Source organism: Tubulanus polymorphus, chromosome 5 (assembly GCF_964204645.1).
Source record: "Tubulanus polymorphus chromosome 5, tnTubPoly1.2, whole genome shotgun sequence".
Classification (NCBI taxonomy): domain Eukaryota; kingdom Metazoa; phylum Nemertea; class Palaeonemertea; order Tubulaniformes; family Tubulanidae; genus Tubulanus; species Tubulanus polymorphus.
Window position 1 is genome coordinate 24396457 of NC_134029.1, and position 13581 is coordinate 24410037.

Below are 13581 nucleotides of genomic sequence, written 5' to 3' on the forward strand. Positions count from 1 at the left end.
TCGGAAATCGAAGTACAGTTATAGTTGTGTGATCGGCGGCCGAGTTTACAAGAGTTTTTTGTTTAAATCGAAGTACATAATTGGGAAATTCGGTTCCGGTTCATTCAAACAATCTTCCATTCAGTCTGAACCGGCAAGCGACTGATTGGGGTGAATTTTCTTGGCTGCCTAATTGAATACATCAAGATTTTGGAAATAGCTATATTACAAGGCCGAGTCTTAGATTCCATTGTTTCCGATGTTTCGGCGCAATATTTCTCAATATCGGCCGTTAATACGAATTGCTCACATTCCCCCGGAGAGAAAACAGACTATAATTCTATTAACGAGAAGAATGCGTTAAGCGAGATGAAAACTCCAGAAAGCTCATTGAATACACCACCCGGGTATAATTTAACACTCGATGAAGACAACCGAACTAACAAATCGGTCATTCAATGCATATTATTCCAGATAAAGAGTTCGGTGTTTACGACATCGTTTCGATGCGGGGAGGTGATTTTCACGCAGTTGATGTCTTCACGGGATTGAGTTACTAGAGATAATAGGATAATTCGGAAGATAATTCATCTATTTAGTGTTTACCGTTCTCCCGAAACTGAGTACTATATGGTGAGTCAGTGTGATCTAGTTACCAGTGATTACATCGTCGTCATTTACTCAGAAATCGTTCATTTCCTCTTTTTATCGGTGATTGTCCATGAATTCGCCGTAAGATCAGTTCAATTAGGTCCTGACCTTGCCTCAGGTGACCTCGATTCAAAGAACCTTACATCGACTCAACTACCAAGGTGGCGTTGTGCAGTCATGGGTTCAGTCTGGGATCATCTTACGTCCATGGCCAATCTAATTAGATTATAAACCTAGGCTCGAGAGTTCACCACTGCATGGAGACAAGAGTTGAACGTGGTGGCTCGTATCGAGACGGCCGTGGCGCTGAACCCAGCCCTGGTAAATCGAACATTGCTACAACGGCAAAAGATTGCTCCGATTTAAAGGTTCTTTATGTGTCACTAGGTTAGAATCCTAACTCTCCATCAGTTTATTCTTAATTAGGGGATTTTCTGTGTCGGTCATTTTTAAATCATCGTTCCCAATCTGAATAATGTTAATCACTTTCCCGATAACTCGTGGCTTTAAAACTCCAAACAGACAATAGATGATCGACAAATTTTTCATTAGTTTTTGTTGATAGATTGTTGAGATGTGAGAGAGGATGAGTTGAACACCTGTCACCGAGAACAACCAACCAATTATACTACATGTCGACACAAAACAACTTCGATAACTCTCAACCGACATCTGTTCTAAAATGACGGCTCCACAAATCTGCCAATTTCTCGGAGAATAATATGTACGAAAGAAAACTTAGACGACAGATATATAAACAGGAAGATGTCCGAATTAAACATTCGATCAACGATACACAATTCGACGGGCACCGATTTAGTTAGAATTTAAGTTCATTTCAACAATTTTATCCCTTGGTGCAAATATAAACACAGAACCCAGTACCCTAGAACTAGGTCCAGAACTGTGGAACTGGGTCCACAACTTTGGGACTGGCTATAAGACTGTGGAACTGGGTCATGTACTGTGGGATTAAGTCACTGTGGAATTGGGTATTGTATTGTGTCCAGAACTGTGGAACTGGGTCACTGTGGAATTTGTTATTGTAATGTGTCCTGATTGGTTCTGAACTGTGAACTAATACACGTTCATCTGTTGGTTCCCTCAAAAAATCTAGGATTAAAAAACTGTCAAATATTTCTGGATTCGACGTGTGAATATTATCTTCACAGCACCGGTTGACAAATCGATAAAAATCGACCACAGTTTTTACGTATCTCGGAGAGAAAAGGCGCGCACGACGTCGACAGTAAATTGGTTTCGGTAACGAAGTGACTTCGACTCCACGAGTTGGCTGAATTTGATTGATAAATCGATTGTGGATTATTAGTGATTTAGCAGCGGTTTTCCACTCACTCTCTCTCTCCCTCTCACTCTCTCTCTCTCCCTCTTCCCTCTCTCCTCTCTCTCTCCCTCTGCCAGTCTCACCGTGTTACCAGCGTAGATTGATCATAGATTCAACATCAACCATCAGTAAAAAAACTTCCATTTCGTCTAAATTACGACGGTATCGAAGAACTCCGTCGAAACAGCGACATCGTTAAATGCTTTGTTTATTTCAACGGATACTCGTAGAGAGATGACCACTGACTATTGATAAACTAATAAACATCTCAACTTAACGTGAACTAGGTCCAGTTAAAGTATCATAAACCGTACCTAACTTCAAACGTGGACCCCATTACACGGCGAACAACTCGGTATTGGTAACATGATAACAAAAATTATGATAGAAAAACCTTATGGAATCATTAAGTCATTACTTTGCAACTGGACCCCCAGGTGCCTTGCAGTAATGTGTCAACTTCTGTTGAAAGATTTCAAATATCGATTTACAACCAAAAATAGCTGTAGTCTGTTGTTAAATGGACGGAATGGTAAAGACTACTGATCCAAGAAATAGACTCTATACACGATAAGTCGGTGCGCGTTTTATATTATAACCGGGTACAATTAGCAGTTTCGAGTGTCGGCTACTTTCCATACAATACAGAGAAAAAATACGACCGACGCCGAGCTAACAAAACCGGCAAAAGTAGCTGAATAAGTGGCTACAAATATTGACGGAAGTCTGGCTGATCTCAATAACTCGTACATGGCTACAAACGACACGCAATCTCTCATTAATGGTTCGTTCTTATTCCACGCTAAATCAATGAATTTCAACCGTTTCTTAGTTTCTAGTTATCAGGGAAACCTGTATCCATCGAATTAGATTCGATACATTTTAAACTGAATATTGTACAGATTTTTCGAAAGCTATTTAGTTAACAGACATGGCTAGGTCCTTGCTCGTCCAAGCAGAGGAGCCCGTCCCGGTTCTCAAAACAAATCAATTCAAGGAAGTCATCTCTGAAGGCGATAATTTGTTTCTATTTCCTCAGATTTGATGGCACCCGATACGTCGATGACGCAATACTTCGATTTGCATATTTGACAGTTAACAACTGCGCTAATACTAATCATAGCGAGTGAGCCAGTGAACTGTGGTGTGACGTATGTCGCTAATAATGTCCATTATAATCCCATCATCAATTCAAAACCACTATAAACCAGACGAAATAAATCCCTGCCACAATGGAGAACTGTATGAGACCACTTTGTAATCTTCAATCGCGCTCAACGTGTGGAGGATAATCGCTTATAATCAATGAGAATCAGTATTTCACATACAGCTGTGATCGCCACTTTCTCTTTCTTCACCTCTCTAGTTATTTGCGATCGTTCACAATCTAGTGGTGCGCAGTTTCGAGAATGAACCCTCGATCAAACAGCGGTTTCGTTGTCGTCCAGTTCTGGAGTTGAAATCAATTCGTAGCCAATAGTTTAGACCAAACTCCTCAGCTCCAGACAATGATTCAACTTAAACGGACACATTTACCTAAATATCATTCAAAACTTTTTAATGCTTAACCAACAACTGCGAAATTGATCCTTAGGATCAGATTTATACCGATAACTACAGAACTGTTGGATTGCAGGAAGCCCACAATTATTGAAGTATTATTTGATTGTCTGTGTGTGTGAGTGTGTGTGTGTGGGGTCGTGGTTTTTTTCCTAGCTCGTGAGGCAGAGCAGCTCGCAGTCTATCAGAGTCTCACGATAAATCTCTTCTTAGCGTGTTACTTTTACTTATCGGAATTCTTGATGCCTGAATCTCAGCGTGTGCGCCTAGATTTATACAGTTACTGGACTTCAAATAAATCAAGCCGTATCAAAGATGTTGGTGATCTTGATAATATTTCAGCTTTTCTGAAAGCAGTTACACGAAGCAGAACCGAAGCCGTTCGTTCGCCTGCGCCGAGTCTGGTCGAGGACCACGCACCTGACTGATCACCGCAGCGAAATGATCACCACACTGACATCGCATTCGACACGAGAATAACTGAACCAATAAATTGAACACGAAAATCCTCGTGATTTTAAGATGATCAATAATAATTCACGCATTAATCGTAGTAAAATGAGCTACACATGATTTCCATTAGGTCGTACCATCGAGCATTTTATCCATTAATGGAGGATTTATGAAAGACGAGAGATGGTGGTATCCTCGTATCGATAATTCTGGACGACGATTTATCAAATGGCGTGACTTGAGAATTTCACTTCGAGATCTCGTATCAATTGTTCGTTAATGTAATTTACTTAAAAATCGGCGAGATGAAATCCGTAAAAATAATCCGACGATTTTAACGGCGATTTTCACTTCGCTTTAATCGTCTTTAAAGTAATTCATTATAAATTGCAAAATGCATTTCATGTAATAAGATCCAAAGCGAAGCCGGATCAAAGTTCGCTTCTGCGAGTAATTTCAATTCATTTAGCTGCTGAGATGAGAAGAATCGAAATGTCTTGTAGGAATTCAGTTTATTTCGCCTAATTCATTCGTAGTGTCGACTATTATCATCCATCAAATGTGTGTAAGTGGAACTGACTGTGGAAATATTCGATTGGAATCCTGTTCCTTTGATCGATATTTTTACGAACGCTCGTTCACTAATGTCAATATAGTTTGCTTATATCGATGACCGAGCTAATTTTCTGCACCAATTCGTCTCCGAGTTCTCAGATATTTCTCAATCAGAAATCGAACCCACGGCAGTGACAATACAGCTGCAGTGCATAATGACATTTCAATAATTACACCTCGACTTCTCGACTGACGTGTGCTGGTTGTAATAAGCGACCGTTTTACTCTCGTATCTCCAGCGATCGGAGTCAGATTCCATGCGTAACAACACTTCCATTCAGAGAGGACACGATCCTAGAGACACCAGAGGCTGGTTCCATAGTCAAGACTTAAGTCCAAAAGTGGTCATAAATCTTAAGACTGGTCTTAAGCTGTTAGATAAACTATAGAACAAAGATAGTCTTAGACTGGTCCTGAGTCTAAGCCATGACTATGCAACCGGCCCCCGTTCCACGTCCCTTGATTTAAATCAACAGTTAAAACATTGGAAATTGATAAGTTTGATTATTTAAGTTTGAGTCAAATCTAGCTCTGAGAACTATAACTCAAAATCCGAACGATGATTGGAATTAGTATTTTCGAATAACCCTTTTCATTACCAATAAATCGTAGATTTAGAAATTTCCAGCACCGTTCTTCTGAACATATCGATAATTTAATTGAACAATGTTTTGTTGTCGATGACAAAAAATATTTCATTTTATTATATGAAATATATGAGATTTTTGATATTTTGGAATGAGATTGGTGGTATTTCTTAAAGGAAAATTCTGGAATCCGCAGTTTCTTACGAATCTGAATAAAACTACGGATGCATTTGATTCGAGTCGATTCTACAGTAACGAGTTCACACCGATACAAGATTCGATCACGTGTTCGTATGGTGAGATATGTAAATACGCGTGAACGGTCACTGGTTTTTGAAAAAAAGTTCCACCTTTTGAAAATCCAGATCCTAATCACCTCTATACAGCCTCCATCATCAGACTGGATACAGGACACGAGAGTGAGACTCGTCGCCGAGCTGAGGCTGATATCCATCTTGACAAGCTTCAAATCGATGTTGAACGGAGAAGTGACGCATTGTTTCCCGCTGACAGTTTGGCGGAACATGTAAAACTATCGTAGCGCACGAGGCTGATCGAATGATCCTTGACATAATCATCGGTTCATAAAGATTCCTCATTCTGCACTTAGAATATTAATGTGTCCCCCGCTACTATTTGTGTGAAATATAAGCGAATCACGTCAAAACCTCAGTAAAACATTTCCGCTTTTACATCTCGAATCATCGTGTGGTTCAATGGACGGCCATTTCTTCGTTCAAATTTCCATCTTGTTTCAACTCGGGCGCGCGCGCTTCATATCACGTTTATCCGTCGAATCATTTACAGGTAAATCAACGCGGAAACTGCTTTAGACAATGAGACTGTGAGTGAAAATAGTAAAGGAATTTATTCAACTAGAGGCATTTTTTTTATTTCGTATCGACTCCAAATTTAAATCATATCCGTAACTTGTACGTTTTAATCAGTGGTTCATTGATACGATTACGGAGTCCAATTTCGTGAAATAGTTAAACTAAAACATTTGGTGGCTACTTCATGTTTCCAATGTCTTTTCAGTGAGAGTCGAGTATTGTATGAACCGGATTCTATTCAATAAGACTCGTCTTCCTGATGTTTATACCTGTATATATATATACATGTTTGGTGCAACACGGATAAGTAAAACTCGTCAGCGATTGCCCAGGTTCCCGTGTGATGATGCTCAGTGTATAATACGTGCTGATCTGTGTAATTATGTTAGGAGTCTCTATTAACGTGAGGATAAGAAGTGTTGTACAAGTATCGTTGACCTGGCGATTCGAGAGTGATATATCAAATTGTGACAAGAATGTCTTCAGCAGACGTTATGTCAGTGACAGAACTCACGAGATTGAAAACGACGTGACACGATATCGGGTGACAAGTTTACCGTATAGAAGTCACGTGGGTTCAGTGTCACTACGAGTCAGTACACAACAACTGGTTACTAGCAACGCGTCATTCACAATCACCACATATCAAATGTATACAGTAAAAACAACGGTCTTAATGCCCGGTATTTCTCGAGACCCAGTCATCCAGTCATCCAGTCATCCAGTCACCCAGTCATCCAGTCGCCCAGCCGCCCACTCATCCAGTCGTCCAGTCATCCAGTCGCCCAGTCATCCAATCGCCCGGTCACCCAATCACCCAGTCGCCCAGCCGCCCAGCCGCCCAGTCATTCAGTCATCTAGTCGCCCAGCCGCCCATCCGTCCAGTCACCCAGCCGTCTAGTCACCCAGTCACCCAATCACCCAGTCACCCAGTCATCTAGTCGCCAGGCCGCCCATCCGTTCAGTCGCCCTGCCGCCTAGTCACCCAGTCGCCCAGTCACCCAGTCACCCAGTCACTCAGTCGCTCAGTCACCCAGTCACCCAGTCACCCAGTCACCCAATCGCCCAGTCGCCCAGTCACCCAGTCACTCAGTCGCCCAGTCACCCAGTCACCCAGTCATCCAGTTATCTAGTCGCCAGGCCGCCCATCCGTTCAGTCGCCCTGCCGCCTAGTCACCCAGTCGCCCAGTCACCCAGTCATCTAGTCGCCCAGCCGCTCATCCGTTCAGTCGCCCTGCCGCCTAGTCACTCAGTCGCCCAGTCACCCAGTCACCCAGTCACCCAGTCGCCCAGTCACCCAGTCACCCAGTCACTCAGTCGCCCAGTCACCCAGTCGCCCAGTCACCCAGTCATCCAGTCATCTAGTCGCCCAGCCGCCCATCCGTCCAGTCGCCCAGTCGCCCAGTCACTCAGTCGCTCAGTCACCCAGTCACCCAGTCACCCAGTCGCCCAGTCACCCAGTCGCCCAGTCACCCAGTCACCCAGTCACCCAGTCACCCAGTCGCCCAGTCACTCAGTCGCCCAGTCACCCAGTCGCCCAGTCGCCCAGTCACCCAGTCACCCAGTCACCCAGTCACCCAGTCACCCAGTCGCCCAGTCACTCAGTCGCCCAGTCACCCAGTCGCCCAGTCGCCCAGTCACCCAGTCGCCCAGTCACTCAGTCAACCAGTCACCCAGTCATCCAGTCACCCAGTCATCCAGTCGCCCAGCCGCCCAGTCATCCAGTCATCCATACAGCCGCCCAGTCGCCCAGTCACCCAGTCACCCAGTCACCCAGTCACCCAGTCGCCCAGTCACTCAGTCGCCCAGTCACCCAGTCGCCCAGTCACCCAGTCATCCAGTCATCTAGTCGCCCAGCCGCCCATCCGTTCAGTCGCCCAGCCGTCTAGTCACCCAGTCACCAAATCGCCCAGTCGCCCAGTCACCCAGTCACCCAGTCATTCAGTTATCTAGTCGCCAGGCCGCCCATCCGTTCAGTCGCCCTGCCGCCTAGTCGCCCAGTCACCCAGTCATCCAGTCATCTAGTCGCCCAGCCGCCCATCCGTCCAGTCGCCCTGCCGCCTAGTCACCCAGTCGCCCAGTCACCCAGTCACCCAGTCAACCAGTCATCTAGTCGCCCAGCCGTCCATCCGTTCAGTCGCCCTGCCGCCTAGTCACCCAGTCGCCCAGTCACCCAGTCACCCAGTCATCCAGTCATCTAGTCGCCCAGCCGCCCATCCGTCCAGTCACCCAGCCGTCTAGTCACCCAGTCACCCAATCGCCCAGTCGCCCAGTCACCCAGTCACTCAGTCGCCCAGTCACCCAGTCGCCCAGTCACACAGTCACACAGTCACCCAGTCACCCAGCCACCCAGTCGCCCAGTCGCCCAGTCGCCCAGTCACTCAGTCGCCCAGTCACACAGTCACCCAGTCATCCATCCAGTCGCCCAGCCGCCCACTCATCCAGTCGTCCAGTCATCCAGTCGCCCAGTCACCCAATCGCCCGGTCACCCAGCCGCCCAGTCATCCAGTCACCCAGTCACCCAATCACCCAGTCGCCCAGCCGCCCAGTCACCCAATCACCCAATCGCCCAGTCACCCAGTCACCCAATCGCCCAGTCGCCCAGCCACCCAGTCACCCAGCCACACAATCGACCAGTCACCCAGTCGACCAGTCATCGAGTTAGCCAGGAACCTAGCCCAGGTATCACAAGTGATTTAAGATTTGACTCAGAGTTAACCCATGATTGTGGAACTAATGGTTGTGGTACTTCAGGAAAGGTTGACTGAGAACAGGCTTAGATAATACCGAAGCACCTTCCTATCAACCACTGATTGTGATGTAATAATGGCCGCGTGTTTGTTTTATCGCTGATGGATCTGATCATCATTAAACAACCACCAGATAAACAATCATCAAAGTAGTAATAACAGCAAATTACACGAATAACTGTTGGGAACGGTGGCTGTGAAGAGCGGTGGCTTATGGAAGAAACATGCGCCATTTTTCTTATCGATGGATTTCGTAATGAACTCATCGTTCAATAATCATCTTCTGTAATTATGTTAGTCTTATCTGAACCTATTTACTTTTAGTAGATGAGCGAAGTTTGCGCTATAATGACATCTGAATCATATAAAAATCTAACACTAAGAATGAAAATTAGTATATAATCTTTCCCTGAGAGTCCACGGATACAAGGCCCTATAGATCTCAAGAGAGTACCCATAGCCCACAGAGACTAGTCCCTAAAGAGCCCGATAGAGTACCCACAGCCCACAGAGACTAGTCCCTATAGAGCCCGATAGAGTACCCACAGCCCACAGAGACTAGTCCCTATAGAGCCCGATAGAGTACCCACAGCCCACAGAGACTAGTCCCTATAGAGCCAGATAGAGTACCCACAGCCCACAGATAGAGTACCCACAGCCCACAAGAGTACCCACAGCCCACAGAGAGCTTCACGAGCCAGTTCGCTGGTTCACGGCTGGATAAGAGGATACGATCCGATCAGTGATGCTGGAACGTCACCCGTCAAAAAATATCGATGGTGAAATATGACGTATATTAAGTCGATGAAGCGTGTAGACCATTACTTTGTCTGGCCACAGAGGAGATATATGATCCCCGTAGTAAAAAACGGATAGCTCGTGGAACACGATAAACTCGACGTCCAGTAACGACCAAAACACAGTGGAAAAAACTCGTGAATTATGACGAATTGATTTACAACGTAGTAAAGAGTCGGTGATGCGTGTTAGCGGCAAATCACTCACCAGCTTTATATCAATGAGAAAATAATGTTAGATGCAGGGAGAAAAATATCAGAAAAACATGCTAAAAACTACGATCAATAGTAGACCACGGGCCAGATGCTCTAAAGTGCAACTTCCCACTGAACTCTAACTAACTTTTGAATAACTGAGGCCAGATTTGATCGTAGTTCCTCGAGAGGGAGGCAACAGGGGGCAGTAAGTTCATTTCCCTACATTCAACTGTGGAACTAACTTCAGTTCTCAAGCTCTCGATCGACCCTAAATTACGATCGATCCTAGAGTTGGAGTCAAATCTTAACCGATAAACTCTAGACCAGGATCCAACCGGGGCATGATAAAACACGTTTCACAATTATCACTGGTATCAAGTGTGATTCAGTGAAAGGAGTCGCGGTTATCAATGAAACATGTATTTCACCAGAAGTCTATAGAATACGCAACGGATCCCCAGGTGTTGATTAAAACCTAATGCGATAATTATCTGAAGAACGGATCGTTTAAGAATTAAGTTTATGCCTCCGCGCAAAACCACTCGGGAAATTCCGCATTATAGAATCCGTTTATCGTATTATCAACTGTTTCAATTCCATCCGTAGATGAACTGATGATATACGCGCCTCCTTGTACTCCACAAGTACATTTTACCGTTATTGTTCTTAGGTGTTTAAGACATCAGGTGTTTAAGAGTGTCCATTTTACACAATCATTGACTACAGTTTGCTTATCACTGAGATTTATTCATAGAAATAATCATAATTTTCAAAAATTATTTGAATCTCTTTTTGCTCCGTTTTATAATAAATCTTTTGCTCGAATACTAGTGTATAATACATTGCTGTCTGGACCTCTTCAGACATCCCGTTGCCTTGACCCTGCGTTCCCTCAGATATTCTTTCAATTTTTGATGTTGCAAACTTCATATGTATAATGTGTTCAGCATTTTCAACAGAGACATTTTCAATTGCATAATAAATTAATACCACCAGAAATTAGACATTTAACCATAAACCATCAGAAGCTTTCGCTAAGACTTAACACTGCAAGAGTGGATGTCTGGAAGATGGGAGTTTAGGCAAGGTTGTCTGAGGGGTGGATTGCAGATTGTCTGAGGGGTGGATTGCAGATTGTCTGAGGTGTGGTCGAGGTTCACAGATTTTCTGAGGGGTGGTCGACGTTTGTAGATTGTCTGAGGTGTGGTCGACGTCTGTAGACTGTCTGAGGTGTGGTCGACGTTTGTAGATTGTCTGAGGTCTGGTCGACGTTTGTAGATTGTCTGAGGTGTGGTCGACGTTTGTAGATTGTCTGAGGTCTGGTCGAGGATTGCAGGTTGTCTGAAGTCTGGTCGAGGATTGCAGGTGGCGCATATTAATACTATCACTGTTTATGATGCGCAGTTCACAAAAATCCCTAGATTATCATCAGACAAGAATGATTTTCAGTTTCAGTTGATAGAAATCAGAGATTTCAGAATAATAGTAATAATATGTATTAGACGAGTCTCGTCCATTAGTGAAATGACAGTAGTGAAATTCGGCACCGCGGCATCATTTCGTCTTTACGGTCCATAAACTAACGAGTCAATTCCAGTGGAGGGGATTAAGTAAGTGAACTAACCCCGGATGGCAGGTTTATAGATGAGAGATGCACGGTTTATCCCATCGGGAAATGGGATTAAACGAGAAGAAATCGTAACCGTGTGTGAACACAACATTCTCCATAGTTTCTTCAAATCGTGATACAAATAAACTCTCTTATCCCCGAGACGTGTCGTATCCGCCGAATCCGTATCCGCCGAGCGGTAAATAGTAGAAGAATTGTTGTCCGGTTTCAGTTCCGCTTTTTATCGGTTAAGATTTTTATTTTTATTGTTAAAACATTGAAATCAATGGATGAGTAAACTTTAAACTAGAAAACCGTGCATCTCGGTTATTTGCGGTTTCGGAAAATCGTCTTAAAATTAATTTTAGAAAAAGGAGAAATTTGACGTTCTTTTTTATTATCGATCTTATGAAAATAAACTTTCGGTAGAAATTCGATATTTTGTAACATCTGTTACATATTAGTTTTTGTTATAGCTGTTGCTAAATAAATTTTTGATAATGGAATATTGAAGCATGGTCTTTAGTTTGAGTTGAGTTTTTTTAATTTCTCCGATTAATGGGTGGTTTACAGTTTGATGCCAAGATCCACAGCCTTGCTAGAAAACCTGTATCGAACTATAGTTTTCTGTAGTCTGAACTGATCAATTCGTTACCGGCGAGTGTTCGGTGGAAGTTCGAATAGATTCTTGTTGTTTTCGTGTCTAATGTTGCCCCATTTTCCCTCGTTTTCATGGATGGAAAAACAAATCCGGAAAAAATAACAAAAGCGAAGAACCTGCTTTCATCGGAATGGCTTAATCCGTTCGCTGAATTCCCAGTCCGCCGTGCGGGAGTTAGTTCCTTATGGTGTTAATGCTCGAGTGGTTTGATATCTGGGGAATTTTCCGATCACGCGTGCGTCCCAATTGGAATAATCGTCCTCCTAGTTCCCCTGACAACAGATAGCTCCCAATATGAAGATTTTGACGAGGTAAATATTTCGATTCGCCGCGAGAAATTCTTTGACAATTTGACGGCTATTTTTGTCACCTGAAGCAAAACTGAAACGTAATCCATCTAAATGCAAATACGGGAAAGATGAAAAACATCGAGAACATGACGAAAATAACGACAGTCGAATCTTTTCTAGTCATATAAAGTATCACTGATCACTTGAAATTGTCTGAGTTTTATCACGAAAACAAGACACGTCTGGTATAGAATAGCAATAAAATTCCCATTTTCTGAACCCGACCTGTGCCACTGCAGGTTAGAATTCCACACCCCCGACCTGCACCACTGCGGATTAGAATTCCAAACCCTCTGACCTGTACCACTCAAAAATCTATCATATCTATCTCTCATTCTTACCGACCATAATTCAGGGCTTGGTTATTTCTTGTTTTCGGTAAGTAAAATATTTTCCACCAACATTATGAAATGATACTCGAAGATGTCAATTTCACTGATCCTAATGGAATACTATTACTCTCTGAGAAAAATCTGTCCAAATTTCCAAGGTTAAGAGTTACAAGTTTTCCAAGACGTACACGCTTTATGAATATCATGAATGATTCATCAACAGAATTCGTCAACAGAATGATGCATTGAAAAAGTATTTCGCCAAACAAAACAAACATACAATTTATCGGTTATACCATGCTATTTACCTGGTATTTACAGGGTGGGCTTGAGTCTGAAAGTTCAAACTGCTCAAAGCATATTCCCTAATACCTGTCGCATTCCTTATAGAATCGTGGGCACCGTTGTACGTTCAAGTGGCCTACAATCTTAAGCGACTGGCCTTAATTTGCTAACTAAGAATGGTAATAGATTAGACGGGTTTCGAATCCCTCCTCACAAGAAAAACGGGTTTCGAATATAGTCCCCCTCACGAGACAAGTCACTCATGACATCAGAGACATAGTGGGGTAACGGTATCTACCCCATAAGGATTTCATTTTGGAAATGAATTCATTTCAACTTAATTCAAACCATAGACTACATAAGGTTTTCAAATCCATCGACAAAATTAATCGAGACATGTGGAACTGCGACTGCGGAACTGTGGGACTGTGGTGGAGCTGTTGGACTGTGGAACTGTGGGACTGTGAAGCTGTTGGACTGTGGGGCTGTGGGACTGTGGAGCTGTTGGACTGTGGGGCTGTGGGGCTGTGGGGCTGTTGGACAGTGTCCTGTTTTTGGTGAGAATTCACTGAAGAT